The sequence below is a fragment of the Uranotaenia lowii genome, chromosome 2 (assembly GCF_029784155.1).
Source record: "Uranotaenia lowii strain MFRU-FL chromosome 2, ASM2978415v1, whole genome shotgun sequence".
Taxonomy (NCBI): Eukaryota; Metazoa; Arthropoda; class Insecta; order Diptera; family Culicidae; genus Uranotaenia; species Uranotaenia lowii.
Window position 1 is genome coordinate 253,587,523 of NC_073692.1, and position 16,920 is coordinate 253,604,442.

Genomic DNA, 16,920 nt, shown 5'->3' on the forward strand with positions numbered 1-16,920 from the left:
ACTTTATTTATTTCAAACTTGTGTACAAGTTTGAATAACAGATATTAATAACTTGAACACAATTTAGGATTTTTTACGGTATCGATATAGTATACGTTTAGGCGTTTTCTTTCAGCCAGTCTTCAGAAGGCTTCCATTCAAAAAACATTAGAAAGATTGACCTTAGTATTTGTGCTTCATTTGTCAGAAAATAGAATCTTTTTTTTTTTTTTTTGCTGCAGCTTAATAATGTTTAGGACTAAGCAAGATAGAGGAGATGGATCAAAGAGAAAGCGCATTTGAACTGAGGGTATAGATCTAGTAGACATCCTGATATAAGTAGATTGATTGATTTATTTATAATTGACAAATAACTAGAGTGACAAACATATTTATTTCATAGTTGAAGCTATAATATCATTTTACAGCGGATATTCTGCTGCAAGCTTAGAAGAAATTCATGTGTAGATGCTTCATTCATTTTGAAATTGGATGCAAGTTTTGATGCAATGGAAACGTTTCAAAACTTCTTCCAAACAAGCTTTTTACGCTAAATATAGCTTTGTATTTTACATACTTTTAGGCGTTTTATGCTCGACTAAAATATACAAAGATTGTACTCGATAATCATTGTTAAATGAAAAAAAAATATTGTCACTATCATTACTGAATACAAATAAAATGTTTATATTCCATTTATTTATTATATCATAATCATTATCATTTTCACTATATCATTCATGTACATATTGATTCATTTAAATAATCATATGTTGTAGTATTTGTTCAAAGTTTGAAGTATATTTTAGCTATCAATTATAATTTTTCCAGCTCAAAGTATTCTAAAAATTATTTCACCAGCAAATTTTTAGAAATATTTTCAAATCTTCCCTTTCATTACAGTATCACAGTGGTGAATATAAATGCTACCAAAACTGCTCAAAGCAGTTGAATTTGTTAAAATTGTTTTATTTTCAGGTTCGACGATCTTAGGTGTATGTGTTAAGTAATGAACTAAACAAAACTTATCTACAGTTAATCTATTTTCAAGCTACAAACAAAATGTAGAAAGATGCAGTAGACCGAATTTTGAAAATAAAAGTACACAGTTAGAAAAATCCACGTAGATTTACATGCAACTGCATGGGTAGAAGGGAATCGCGTCATTACATGTATCAATACTGTTCGTTACATGTAAATTCCCTGTCTCATTGATTTCGATCGTTTACTGTAGATTTACATGATCAACCTCTTTTTGTTGATATTTTCTTCAGAGGAGTGTTTAAAAATAATAAACAAATCAGCGAATTGATTATTAAAGAATCTTTATTAAGTTTGTTTGATGTTTTCCACTTTGACACAAACGCCTGTCGGTGCTTTCCAATTCCCCCAGCGACGGAAATGACGACAGGTGCCGGAAAGTATTGAATCCATCAGAGTGATTTTCTGCAAAATAACAAATTAATAATTAATACAAGTTGATGTAACACCTACATTTCCACACACTTACTTCTTAAATAGAATTGCGTTTAGTTTTTCACGAACGTTGCTGGCTAAAAATCTTGCACTCACCACCTCCAAAACGGACAGCAGCAAATAGCACACGAATAAGTGCAAAAAAGAACGGACGAACGCTGCCAACGCTGAGATTTACATGAAATTGCAATAGAATTCAATCGCATTCGTCAAGATGCTATAGTCTTTTTCATTTTCTGTCGGCGACGATGCAAAAATGTGACAAGTAAATTTACATTTTTCTTTCTGTGTATGATGACTATCATTCATGTATTTAGGTTCAATCTTCCCATTTAGACGCTACAGCTTGATTTTTTTCAGCATTTTCATTATCCTGCCAAACATTACTGCGGTTAACTCTCATTCCAATCTTTTTCACTGCATTTTAGTTACATCATTTAGTAGTATATAATGATAATTTCAACTTGAAATTACTATATTAGATTATTATGCATATCAATCGGTAAATACCATAAGAATTTTTTCCCTTTTATATTTACCTTCTAATTCTTCTACCAAATCTTCAACAATCTTTGATCTTTATACGGTTTTTTTCTCATTTTTTATAGTTATTACAGTATAACAGTTACATTCTCTTTCACTATCAACTATAAATAATTTTGGCGATCAGTTTAGAGTTATGCTATTCAGCGAAAATTGTAAAATTTACTTTACTATCAACTACTTGTATTTATTCCAGCTGCTATTCAAATATAGTTTCAATTCTTCTAGAGAAGGATCTTAATGAAGCAGAGCATCGGAACATCAAGTCATCATCACTGTCTTATTTGTCATTATTCATTGCATTTCAATTTAATTTTATCATCGTTTCAATTTCAGCTTATCAGTTTTTATATGTTGTTATGAAAATGACACTGTATACACTTTGCTTAGCTTAGCTTAGCATATTTCAAGGTCTTTTTGATATGAATTCACAGGAACGCCAAAGCGCTGGGATCTCGTCTATAAATTTTAATATTCTTAGATTCACCATGACTATCATTGAATTTCTTGAAATAAAACTTAAATAAAACTATATACTTTCTACAATTATTTAATACAAGCAATATTTTTATTCGTTTTATTTCAATTATAATCGTATATCTATTTTCATACATTCATATTCATATATTCATTAACATACACTGGATTCATATTTAGACGATTTTATAATAAACGATTTTATTTAACTATTTTATTCAACTAAATAAGAGATTTTCATGCGGAACATGTCGAAAACGGGTCATAGACATTCCTGCTTCTATTCAAACCACTCTTGGGTGGTCAGTTGAATCGGACGTAGCTTCTTGACAGAATCATGGACTGAAATGGCCATTTGGAAACCAAACGAAAGTTCCGGAGCAACCGTAACCGAACGATTTTTGTTTTTATACGTACACAATAATCGTTTTAATTAGAATCCAGTGTATTCAGATATTCATTAACATATTTCTACATTCCTATTTATATTCCATCAGGTAGTGTCGGAGCATGGATGGAGTTCGCAAGCGATACTATATGTTCAACTATTTTCAAAATAACTAACGATACTTTTATTACAGGTCTGCTCAGCACTCACATATTTTCTTCATAAATTAATTTTCAATATTTTTTATATCTTTATAAAAATCATAAATGAATAAAACCATCAGCTAAATACGTGTCAATCTTTTATTGGACATATTAGGGTGCCAATTCTATATAGTTAGACAATTATATTTAATTTGTATCTGGATATGTCAACAATAAAAGATGGAAAGCCTAATCATAATTACATGACCCAATTGGTCATGCAGCTATGATTGGGCGGGGCTTATTGGCAATGAAAGTAGCCTCGGGATGTGCAGGTGCCATTCTGAAATGGGCTACTGGAATTTCAATAGAGCTAACACCACCAGCACCCGCGATTGAACAATGTTTATCAAATAGATTAACATTGGCTCTTTTGCATAACATACCTGCCAGCTCAGGGGGTCGTTGGATGGATTATACATACACATACATACACATCAACACGGTTTTTTCCCGAAACGTTCGGTAACATCTAACCTGGCAGTGTTCACATCATTTTGCATATCTAACATGGATTGTGGCAAACAAGTCGACGCAATTTACACGGACATCACTGCGGCGTTTGACTCAGTTAATCACTTAATTTTACTTTTAAAGCTAGAACGCCTGGGATTATCTGAGAGATTTTGTGCGTGGATCAGAAGCTATTTAACAAATCGTCGTCTTGCTGTTAAAATCGGAACATCTGAATCTTCAGATTTCATTCCGACTTCAGGAGTACCACAAGGAAGTAATTTGGGCCCTTTATTGTTCACCCTGTTCTGCAATGATATTAATATGCTGCTTTTTGGATGCGGAGTACTTATGTACGCAGATGATTTGAAAATTTTTCTGAACGTTAACAGTTTGGCAGATTGTCAGATACTTCAGCAATTCCTCGATACAGTAGTGAACTGGTGTGCTGTCAACCTACTGGCCTTAAGCGTTTCTAAGTGCTGTATCATAACATTTGGACGCAAGAAACTTCCATTTTTGTACGACTATTATATCCAGGGCGAACTTCTACATCGTGTTAATCAAATTAAGGACCTTGGCGTTGTTTTGGATAGTCATATGACATTCAAGGAACACTACTGTGCTACACTTGAAAAGGCCAATCGAATGCTGGGGTTTGTCATACGTCTGAGTAAAGAATTTACAGATCCTGTTTGTCTACGAGCTCTGTATTGCTGCCTGGTTCGTTCAATATTAGAATCTGCAAATCTGGTGTGGTGGCCATTCGAAACTACATGGGTGGCGCGTTTTGAAGCGGTTCAACGAAAATTCGTACGTTATGCTCTGCGTGATCTACCGTGGGATAATCCTCGAAATCTGCCACCTTATGCACAACGCTGCGCTTTACTTGGCCTCCACACGCTGTCGAATCGCCATGATATTAGCCAATCACTGTTTGTGGCGAAAATTCTCAAAAACGAAATCGATTGCTCTTGGATACTTTCGCGCTGTCATATTTATGCTCCAGAAAGAACCCTGCGAAATCGTGACTGGCTATCACTGGAATCAAGAAATACGCGCTATGGTAGCAATGACCCTCTGCGTTCTGCAAAAGTAAGCTTCTTACGCAATTATGCTCTCTTTGACTTTAATGTCTCAACTGCAACCTTTAAACGCTTGATCGAATCCAGCATAAGTGACCAATTAAGAACTAATTAATAAGAAAATTTTGAATGTATGTCAAGATAGACCTAGATTAAGTAAACCATTAAGACATTTACGTCAGATGGTTTTTTTTTATAAACAATAAACAATAAACAATAAACAGGAGTTTTGGCAACGCTGCTGCCAAGTAGAAGCTTTTTTGTGATCTTGTTTACGTATTTTTAATTATTTTGCATAATATTAGTAGTGTTTTTAAAATATTGCTCCGAAACGCGGTTGTTAAACTAAAAAAGAATATCTGTGCTGTTTTATTCTTGCGTGGAAGTGAGATTTCGTCTCTGAAATTTGAAGTAAAGTTTTGGTTCCTGAGCCACTGAATGGATAGGGGCTCGCACTACGCCCCCCGGACACTTTCAGAAAATCGAAAGACATCGTGAGTCATGAGCCTTCCAAGAGAGTTGAGCAGAAAGATGCTGTTTCTCGTTTGTTCATCGTTCAAGATAAGTGCATGATTTATTTTTTTGCCATTTAATACCATTAATACGAATTGATAATCAAAATTTGAAAATTCATTAATCTTCATAGGGTAGCTCAAAATATTTATTCTAGGAAATATTTCACCGCCCGTATTGTGTTCAAGCTTGTGCGAAAGTCGCGATAAGATTCGAAAGCTTTTCCGATACCAGTAGAAGCTCAGTAGAGGTTCTGCTCGAAAAGCACAACTTGCATCAAATGTGGAATGCAATATTGAAATGCCAATGCGATACGGTCAATCTTAAAGCAGAGACATCTGAACTTCGGATTCCGAACCAAAAAATAAATAACTATAAAACTCATGTCAGATTCAACCCGTACTTGGAAGGTGTGTGTGTGTGTGTGTGTGTGTGTGTGTGTGTGTGTGTGTGTGTGTGTGTGTGTGTGTGTGTGTGTGTGTGTGTGTGTGTGTGTGTGTGTGTGTGTGTGTGTGTGTGTGTGTGTGTGTGTGTGTGTGTGTGTGTGTGTGTGTGTGTGTGTGTGTGTGTGTGTGTGTGTGTGTGTGTGTGTGTGTGTGTGTGTGTGTGTGTGTGTGTGTGTGTGTGTGTGTGTGTGTGTGTGTGTGTGTGTGTGTGTGTGTGTGTGTGTGTGTGTGTGTGTGTGTGTGTGTGTGTGTGTGTGTGTGTGTGTGTGTGTGTGTGTGTGTGTGTGTGTGTGTGTGTGTGTGTGTGTGTGTGTGTGTGTGTGTGTGTGTGTGTGTGTGTGTGTGTGTGTGTGTGTGTGTGTGTGTGTGTGTGTGTGTGTGTGTGTGTGTGTGTGTGTGTGTGTGTGTGTGTGTGTGTGTGTGTGTGTGTGTGTGTGTGTGTGTGTGTGTGTGTGTGTGTGTGTGTGTGTGTGTGTGTGTGTGTGTGTGTGTGTGTGTGTGTGTGTGTGTGTGTGTGTGTGTGTGTGTGTGTGTGTGTGTGTGTGTGTGTGTGTGTGTGTGTGTGTGTGTGTGTGTGTGTGTGTGTGTGTGTGTGTGTGTGTGTGTGTGTGTGTGTGTGTGTGTGTGTGTGTGTGTGTGTGTGTGTGTGTGTGTGTGTGTGTGTGTGTGTGTGTGTGTGTGTGTGTGTGTGTGTGTGTGTGTGTGTGTGTGTGTGTGTGTGTGTGTGTGTGTGTGTGTGTGTGTGTGTGTGTGTGTGTGTGTGTGTGTGTGTGTGTGTGTGTGTGTGTGTGTGTGTGTGTGTGTGTGTGTGTGTGTGTGTGTGTGTGTGTGTGTGTGTGTGTGTGTGTGTGTGTGTGTGTGTGTGTGTGTGTGTGTGTGTGTGTGTGTGTGTGTGTGTGTGTGTGTGTGTGTGTGTGTGTGTGTGTGTGTGTGTGTGTGTGTGTGTGTGTGTGTGTGTGTGTGTGTGTGTGTGTGTGTGTGTGTGTGTGTGTGTGTGTGTGTGTGTGTGTGTGTGTGTGTGTGTGTGTGTGTGTGTGTGTGTGTGTGTGTGTGTGTGTGTGTGTGTGTGTGTGTGTGTGTGTGTGTGTGTGTGTGTGTGTGTGTGTGTGTGTGTGTGTGTGTGTGTAATGTGTGTGTGTGTGTGTGTGTGTGTGTGTGTGTATGTGTGTGTGTGTGTGTGTGTGTGTGTGTGTGTGTGTGTGTGTGTGTGTGTGTGTGTGTGTGTGTGTGTGTGTGTGTGTGTGTGTGTGTGTGTGTGTGCGTGTGTATGTGTGCGTGTGTGTGTGTGCGTGTGTGTGTGTGCGTGTATGTGTGTGTGTGTGTGTGTGTGTGTGTGTGTGTGTGTGTGTGTGTGTGTGTGTGTGTGTGTGTGTGTGTGTGTGTGTGTGTGTGTGTGTGTGTGTGTGTGTGCCACATTAACACTTGAAACATGGTGCCAATAATTTTGGATGTTGCGGATTTTTCGGTATTATTTAAGATCACCTCATTTACTTCACAGTTCATTCATATTCAATCAAAGTCAATCAACAAGATTTTAGTTATAATAACACGTGGAGCTATCTGATTTTCTATGCTCTTTAATAGGAACATACTACACTGCGATAAGGTTTAGATTCTAAAAGCTAAACTCAATTTGACTTTAGTATTATTTCACTTTATTATTCCATTTCTTAATATCCCACATTAATTTCAGAAAAAATGTTTTTAGTTAAGTTGCATGAATAGTAATCTCTGTTTTTATTTATTTACAACACTTTTTTTTTTTTGAAAAGTTAATAAAAAAAAATATGTCATCTAAATTCTTCTAAAATTTCGGAATTAAATGCTTATAATAATTACTTTCATTAGTAGGTATTACAACAATTTAAGTGTTGTTTTTTTTTTGTTAATTAGTGACCAGTTTACCAGGTTGTTGATTTTTTGTTTTCTTGATCCGATTCAGGTTTTGTTTAGCCAGGTGGTATTATTTCAAGTTTTTAAATCTGATTATCTCCATGTGAGAATTTATAATGGTATAAAAATTTGTCATTTATCAATAGCAAAAAAAAAGAATCTTTTCCTCAAAGTTGTACACAATTATCAAGATTTAAAAATAAAAAACCAGATGATGCTGTTTTATCTTGAACAACTAAAAAAGCTCTCATTATCACTGCCACCTAATCGCACACATCTCAAATTATGAAAATATGAATACAATCTACAATCAATAATTATAAAAATTTATGTAGCTGCATTATATATTTTTTAATTTTTTTTTTGTAACTTTGCAAAAACCAAATGTATTCAGAATAGCAAAAGGCATGTAGTATACTGTGTCGGTTTGGGGTCATTTTTTAATTTCTCAGACTCTGGGGTCTGGAAAGCTTCGTTTTGGTTCGGGACTCATCCGTGTTTTTTTGCAGAGTTTTTGAGTAGCGTTTGCATGGGTAGATTGGGCTTTTGGGTTTGTGTGGGGAAGTTGAGTGTTTTGTACTGAGGGATCAACATAGTTTTTGTTTCTTCTGCGAAGCCGGGCCTGTTGATGGTTTTTGTGCCTATTTATGGGTTTTTTGAGGAGAATTTTCCGCTGAACTGCTTTGTCGAGGACCGTAATTTCATGTCTTATTGGACTGGAAAGTTATTGTTGAATCGGACTATGTCTTTTGGCATTGAAAAGAAGTGGACTCGGATTGCATCGCTGCTGGATGCCTGGAGAGGTATTGCATGACTTATTTCCATGCAAAACTTCGCTATGCATCCAGAGGTAATGTCGATTGAGTTTCTTGTTTTTCAAGGTCAAGGGACATGCCCCTGTTAGCTAATAATTTTTTTGCCTAGTTGGATACGGGGTTGTGGTATTCGTCAGGGTTCGTCGGAGGAAGGTTTCCTTTAGGGAATTCATGGATTCGCGCGGGAATCGTTAGCGGGCTCGGTTCTACGGAGGAGACAGGATTGGTGTTGGTTTTTCAGTGCAGGATATTCGATTTTCCCATGCAGACCTTGAAGTTCTGGTTTGCTTGTGTAGGCGTTGCTTGGGGATTCTGTGGGGAATCATGGATGAGTTTTGAGCCGGGACGAGGCTTTTTGGATCCCGGGGTTTGGGAGGTTCGGGAGTGGGCCCGGATCGACTCAGTCTAATGTGGAGTTCGTCTCCAAATCGTATTTCAATTCCAATTTGATATTATTTTCATATTCAAAGCATTTAATAAAACACATTACTTGGACGATTCAAATTTCTTCGCGTTCTCGAGTTTGATATACTGAATGGATCAGGGATGAGTGTATTTTGATTGAGTATAGGATTGAATCATTCATAGAAATAAATAAAAATAATGCTTCAAGCGTTAAAAATACGATAAAATCAGGAATATAATAAACTTTTGTATTTAAGACATCAATTTTTCTGACGTAGTCCATTCATACTTTCAGTTAGTTTTATGTATATTATGTGTCATTTTGTTCAGTTTAGGTGCTGATAAGTGTTTGATTTACTACGGCAAACGCAGCTTTGAACTTTTACTAAATTATTATTTAAAAAAGCCTTTTTTTTCTTAATCAGTTAAGGTTTGGATTTCCATTGAATTGATTTCTGCTATTTCAATCTTGTTGAGTCCATCTTATAAATAACCAACTTTTTTGGTTAATTTGTTTTCTCCGTGCAATTGTTAAATCAATATGAGGCAAAAAGTTGAATTGCACTGATGAGTTTCCAAAAACGATCTTGTGATAACTGACACAACGTACATAACAAGTTAAAAATTTAAAAGAACCCAAGGGCTTTACTTCATACATCAACAAAATTTTTAATATTTTAAATATCTTTTAATAATATTCCGCGAAGTATAATAAAAGTGTCTTTACTCTAAAGGGTTGTTTTTGAAAACACATTAGTGTATCAGGAACATGAATTAGGAAAAAAAAGTTAGTTTAAAGATAATTTAAACACATTTTCACTTTTCTATTAAACTGCTTATTACTGCCTCAAAGATAGAAATAGGAGTTTCCTTAGGAAATATCTAGGAGCATAGGAGGTGTAGGAAAACTCGATCGCACCATTCACCAAAATGGATCCTGATCTACAACCTCTCCCCTACTAACAAAACCCTATCCTTGGATATTTGAATATAGATTCGCAGACGTACAGACGGTTTCCATAGGTGGTGATATTGGCCTACCTTTGTTTCTGAATTTTTCAAAGCTTGTCTTTGGAATATATAGGGACAGAAGGTTGTTGATTGAACCTAAAAAGTATCCTACTAACATCCTTTCATGTTTCCCCCATTGACTACTAGGACGTGGCCGGCGCCGTTATTGATCTTCTTCAAAGGGAGAGCATGAGTTTTGTGCATTGTGAATGAACTGCTAATCCCAAGCACCATTCTGTTGGCCCTTGCACAAAATTGATGGCCTCGATCAATCACGGAGTAGCAACCATTGGCGAGGTAGAACTTGTTCTGCTTAGCCACGCCAGCGATCATAGAATTCGAAATGCGTAAGTTGAGCAAAGCCTAATCAAATATGTTATCTGAAGTTTCCCTTTTTTTATTTTTGATGAATGATCCTATCTTCACAGCATTTCAAGTTAAATGATTTAAGGTGGATATGAGTAGTCAAGCAAGCTAAGCTAAGCTAAGCTAATAAACAATAAACAATAAACAATCTGTATCAGTGGTCCAAACAGCCGGTTTAGAGCCAAATTCCGACCCAGCAACCGCATCCACGGTTGATTCAAAACTGATGGGATTTGGATCCAATTTGACGCAGTTCTAATTCCTTTGACAGTTAATGGAACACGAGTGAGGTTGCCAGTTTTTTTTCACTGGATTGGATCTAATTTCGAATAATTCTTGTACAAATTAAACCCAAGAATGGACCACGGATACAGGTGCTCTAAGTGTTCAATACTCTTGGCAGCTTGGGACATCTTCAATTCCCTCAAAATAGGATAAGATGTCAAATTTTCCCTCTTCTTCCGAAGAGAAACATTTCTAGTTGTTGATTTTGGAACAGGTAAACTCTGCTTCTTCTTCTTCTTCTTCTTCTAACACCAACATGGCCAATACTTGTATGCATCCTGGAAAATGATAAACTTGCGTTCCTCATTTTTCTTTTCAACATAGTATCTGATACATAGAACATGCATTGCAGATACTACTACGGCCAGGCCAACCATGAGATGTAAAACGCAAAAGATACAGGAACAAGGGAGGAATAAAGCGTGGAGTTCCCTGCCAAACGCTTCATATGGTTATGTAGGATCTGATACTGTTCAGTTTGTAAAGTTGAAATCATAATGAAAAACAAAAAAAAATGGATTGATCTCACCCGAAACTTCCACAGTTTGACGTCAATACCACAGGTAACCAAGCCTTTTTGCATCCAACAGGATTTGTATGATGTTTTTCTTGCAGACATTTTGTTTATCACAATCGATGTCACTGATAAAGCTTTCAGTTTTTCTCAGTTCTTCCTTTTCTATAATTTTCACTGAACCTCTTGTTCCTTCAAACTTTGATTTTGATTTTTTCCTCCTAGATTTCATGAAGATTCACGATGTTGAAAATTTTTGGGAGCGGCTGTCAAACACGTCTTCCATTTTGGAACAGGTAAACTCTGCGGAGGAGAAATTTTGAATTGATTCGTACAACCTATTGAGCTTATTGCTCGTTGACCCCGTCTTCAGGATTAGCAATGTTTCCTTGCAAATGATTGAAGCTTCATCTGGATGTGAAGATTCTGACATTGCAACTGCAATGATTGATTCTGCAACAATGCATGAAGGCTCAACTTGGATATTACAAATTATGTTCGTTACATCAGCTGCTGCAGAGGCATCACCGCTAAAAACGAACCGATTCAAGGTTACAATACCAGCTTTATGAATTCCATTGATAGCTACAGAGCCGCACTGGAGATTTTCACAAATGCTTGCCCGAAAAACTTTGTTCGGCTTGGCAACCTTAGCCGCATTAGCCTTGAGACCAAGGTTGCCGAATAAAATTCTGTGTTTTTGAGAATAAAAATTCTGACTTTCTGTGATTTTACCCAAAAATTCTGTGATGGATTTCTGTGATGCTATTTTCTTAAATTTCATAGAAAATTCATGATAAATTGGGTCTTTTTCACTTTTTATTTGGGCAAAATCAATTACCATTACCAATCTTATCATACTTTTCAAATTCAAAGTAAAAATCTAAATTTGATATTGTCCAAAAAAAATTTTAATTTCGGAAATCCATTCAAGATTTAAAAATTCTGTGAAATCTGTGAAAATTTCAAAATTCTGTGTTCAGTGGCACAGATTCTGTGATAAAAATTTGCTCAAAATTCTGTGAGATTACAGATATTTCTGTGATTTCATCAACTTTGCTTGAAACAATCTTCTAAAGCTTTCGAAAAAGCAGTCTTAAGCGGATACTATAAAACTCACGTCGAGTGGTTGTAGCTTGTGGCTACAACCTGTGGTAATACTGGTAATACTACCCAACAAACCATTAAGCACTATTATAAGCTGCATCTGGGCTGCATCTCAGCATTCCAGGGCCTATAAGCTGTTCAGAATTTTCACTAATGCCAATAGGCTAGGTGACATTCAAACGTCAAATAAGCCCTGTGTGAGCTTAGAAAGCAAATATTAGTGCCAAAAGCCGGCTTTGTGTATGACATTTTGGAAAAGAAAAAAACGAGTGATAGTTTCAATAAAAAGAAAATCTCCAATCGTGCTGCCTTTTGAATCAGTGGATTCTACCGGCGATAAAAATTGCATTTGATTTCATACCAGAAGGACAAAGATGAAGCTGTTCCAGCAATATCGGAAGCAGAAGACCAGGCCGCTCAATCTTAGGCTAGCCAAAAGTGCCGGTGGAACACGCTCGAGCTGTTCAACATCCCGTTGGACTGAGAAGTCTGAAATGCCAAGAAAGTGAAAGGTTCTGCGAAAACTTTTAAGGAAATGGATAACGCATCGGATCTTCCGGGGAATACCACCCGAGTAATCCTGGAGGAGCAGAGAAAACGAGCGGTTCATCTATCAAGTTTGCTCATGCTAGTATTTCTGCCAAAAAATTGTGCTTATAAAAATCAAAGAAAAAAAGTGAAAATTTAAATACTGAATATTTATTGTGTTATTTTACTGATGTATATATTCGGAAAAAATTGTGTTGTTCCATGAAAAAACTAAGAAATAAACCTAAAACTTTCCCGATAAACATGGATGTTTTTTTTATTCGTTTACCACTGCTATGTTGTAATTCTTCATGTTTCATTGTTGTGACGTTCAATTCCTTTTCGGGGCAATGGTAGCGTATTTGGATTTAAATACTACAAATTTCTCAAAATTGAGACATGAACGAAATAGTTCAAGAGCCAAAGGCGCTAAAAAATGCTTTGTACCGGTAGCACCTGGTAGGTTATGAGTTCAACTCCTGTTTCTCCAGCAAAAAATTACATACGACGAAAAAATTTACAGTTGGGAAAAGGGTAAGGGAGAAAGGAAAACAGATAGCTAGCGGAGGATGAAAGACAAAACATAAACAATTTTTTTTTTCTTTTTCATCCAGTGGGTTGCACCCACTGGAAATTTTTTGAAATTTTCGCATAGGCATCGGCCGATTTGCAGTCCAAACCCGGCTTTCAATCAGCACTTGGGTAAATTATGAAGCTATCAAGACTTGTTGGGTATATCCTATATCCCACTATAATGCCAAAATAGGGCCATTATTACTGCTTATTGGTTACTTGGGTAGCTATAGAAAAATAAGCTTTTGGGTAGTTTAATTGGTTTAATTCCATCCAGTTTTCCTTCGTCCAGATTCCAGTTTTCCAGATTCAGAAATTTGACTAAATTTTTGATGACAGGAACAAAAACGCGTCTTCTTTCTGCGGCCACAGCCTACCTTTCAATCTCAATGTGAAGTACATTTTTAGTTTCGAAAAAAACTTGTGAAAAACTTTAAAGTTGTAATAAAGTAGGAATCAAGTTCCGGGAAGTCTTTTTGAAGAAAATCATCATATTGAGCAAAATCGTTACGAGGAAGAGGGTTAAATTCAAGGAATATTTTAAGAAGATAGTGCCAAGGCAGCTCTGCTCTAGTCACAATTCACAATCACGAAAAATCTGTTAATTTACTTGGAAACTTTTCTTTTTCGATGATAATTCGAAGAATATGCAGGAATTTTTCCTCTTTGAAAACATGTTATTGTAGAAGGATTCTTGCTCTTCAAGATGGGTGCAAATAAAATTGCATTTTCGAATATATTTTTTTAAAGACCATCGAAGTTCGTCCATAAAAATGTTCAAGTCAGTGCAGTTTAAGCTCTTCATTACAATAAAGTGATCAAAACACATTTTTTTATACAAAACCAAAATCTTTTATTGGCATTTTAGTAAACTGAGTTAACAATCATGAATTGATGTTAATTGTTCTACATAAGAATTGTATATGGTAAACCGGTTGGATTAAAATCATTACAATCAATTGAACACTTAATATCTACCAGCTAGACCCTTTCGAAGCTGATGTTTTCTTAATTTTTGCACGTTTTAGCTTCAAGGCAACATTGCATTCATTAATAAATTAAGAAAAAAAAACATAATGCAATCTTCAAAAGACCAAACAACTTCATAACATAGTGAAATAGAGGCCTTGCAACAAAATCAAAATGAAATTGGAATTCGATTTCGTTTTTCTTTGAAATTACTACCATTCCTACCTAAATTTCCGATACAATCGTTTTTGTGACGTCACAAAAAAATCCAATATGCTGCCGCTCATAGCAAGTCCGTCCCATTTGCCTTTTCATCATTTTTCAGTTTATCGCTGGAAACACTTTAATTTTATCTGTAGTTTCAAGAGAAAACTTTGTTGTCAGTACTTTGTTCTGATGAACATTGAAAAAAACCTTAAGTAAATTTGTCCCATTGAACAAATGATCGCAAATCGGTCCCATATGGCATAAATCATCGCAAGTCGGTCCCACAGCCATAAGGGCCCTGCAAATGATTTTCAACATAATCAAAACAAAAAAAAATAATCCACATAAAGCGGAAATCTTTCACTAGCCGTAGTAGAGACAGATTCTGTTGATTACTTTGATTAAAAACGCATACAAGTGGCGAATTACCGAAGGACTTTTTACAAATTTTCAATGCCGTTTTTCTCATTTCAACAAAAACGCAAATGGGACGGACTTGCTATGAGCGGCAGTACGGCTCTCGACACTACCTTATTTAAATATTCCTTAGGTAAAATTCCTATAAAAAAATGCCTACTCATGATGGAAAATCCCAGAAAAATAACAAAAAGCCTAAATACTTATGATGTTCATGTATGGTAGCTAGTAGCTAGTATGTAGCCAGATTTTTAAGCGGTGGGTGAGATCGGGATCGAGACTTGATAAAAACATCGCATTTGAAATGTGAGTAAGTAACAAATATAAAATATGTTTAAATAAATCAAGCAAGCACGGGTGAGCGGAATTTTTTTTTATATTTTTGCACTGCTAATAAGTTTTTTTTAAGCTGGTTTGAAGTTGTTTAGCATATTTATGTGAACTTTTAGATAACTTCAAAGTTAATTTGACTACTAAAAAAATGGGTTAACAAGAAGACATTGGTTGTCCCTTGATAAATATTCCAGGAGCTAAATGCTTCACCATTGTATGCATGGTCCAGAAAAAGATGATATCTGTTGGATTGTACGTACCTAACTAAATTCAAATGAGCCATCATCATTGTTCCGCCCGAGAACCGGGATGGAAAGGAATAAAAAAACAGACAGAAGTGGAAAACTTGTATGCTATAAGCTCAATTTGCATAATAATGAAATGTTAGCAGCGAGAGCCAACTATCACTGCTGCTTGTTACAGGCATGTCCGTTTTAGGGTGAGTCTTCATATTTTATTCGAATGAGGTGGGAAAAATTAACCGACCAATATGCGAATTGAAATAAACTTTAACTAAATCCTCTAATCAAACTCACAAATAATGCAAGTTGTAGCTATTTATTATGGGTTGAATTTTTAGTCAAAATTTCAGTGTCACAGAATGAATCATCCTAATAAATATGCCGAGGGAGAGCGCGATAAAAAGAAACTGGCGTCGAAAAAATCCACGCTTAATTAAAAACGGATTTGCATAGGAATGCAATTGCTTGTTAGCTAGTTGGACAACATAACTGCAGGATAGAGTTGACAATTGAATGAGCTATGACGCCAATGAAGCAGTCTGACCTGTCAATGATCGTGCGCACACTCCCACAACATAAAAAAATCCAACTTTTTACCGAAATTTTTGCCAACCGGCGAGACAAAATAGCCCTTGATCCATGGTATCAACTAACTCTTTTCCTCAACCAACAGAGGAGCGCAATTAATCGTCCTGCTGACAGTGGTCGGTTGCCGAAAATAAGTCAAAGTTCATCCGTTTATAAACATCCACTCGTTTGGGCTCCCAATAAAGTCGGAAGAAATTACGACGCTAAAACTATTCGTCGCAACGTTTCCGAGGGTTGATTCTCGGAAAAGTAGAGTTGGGAAGAAGAACTTTAGTCGGTAAATGTCCCAGTATGGGTGAAAAATTCCTAAGATGCATTCTATCGGGATGGAAGCCGAGCATTTCCGGGTAATAAAAGGCAGCTAAATTAAGTATTACTACGTCGTCGTCCCGAGTAGACGATAAATATTCATCAGTAAACCGAAACGATTAGAAAATGTTTGGGTTTGAGCTGGACCCATTTTCAAACGAGAGACAACTGCGGTCGGATGTGTTGTTCTTTGCGGTTTGAATCAGTTAGGAATTATAGATTTTTTTTTCTTAAATTTCATTCTAGTTGTTATGTTGCTTTTATATGCAAAGTATTGAGCGAGTTTAGCGTCAGTCACATTCTTCTACATGTTTTAAAGTAAACAGTAAATGTTAGGAAGAGTGCAATTACACATGAATATCTATTACATCTATTGGTACATATTTTCGAAGCATTAACAGGATAATAACGATGACTTCAATAGAGAATCAAATTATGCCGGTTCGTGTTACGCAACATTGACTAAAAAAAATACCACAAACAAATAGCTTAAACTCGATTTACGAACAGTACGGCACACCATCCAAGCTGCTGTCATTGTATCAATAATTTGATTAGCGTCAAACAAATCACTTGCTAAAACGATAATGATGAGAGCACAAAAAAGCATAAATATCAATTAGGCAGCAGCGAGAGCGTCGTCCGTCGTCCTCCGTTTTGTTCAGATTTTGCAGCCGCTAGCCGATCAACCGACCGAACAAATTTGGTTACTCTAACACACTTGCTAATGTCCTTTACAAGACTGGTGCATCATAAAATCAACCCCTCTGGAAGGCAGGCAGATACAAGGGGGTG

At 36.4% G+C, this 16,920-nt stretch overlaps 1 protein-coding gene across 1 annotated transcript in view; it reads right to left on the reverse strand.

Annotated features, from left to right (window-relative positions):
• Nucleotides 1–16,920, reverse strand: part of LOC129744705 (60S ribosomal protein L11) — a 259,877-nt gene that overhangs the window by 176,850 nt on the left and 66,107 nt on the right. The window lies entirely within an intron of this gene.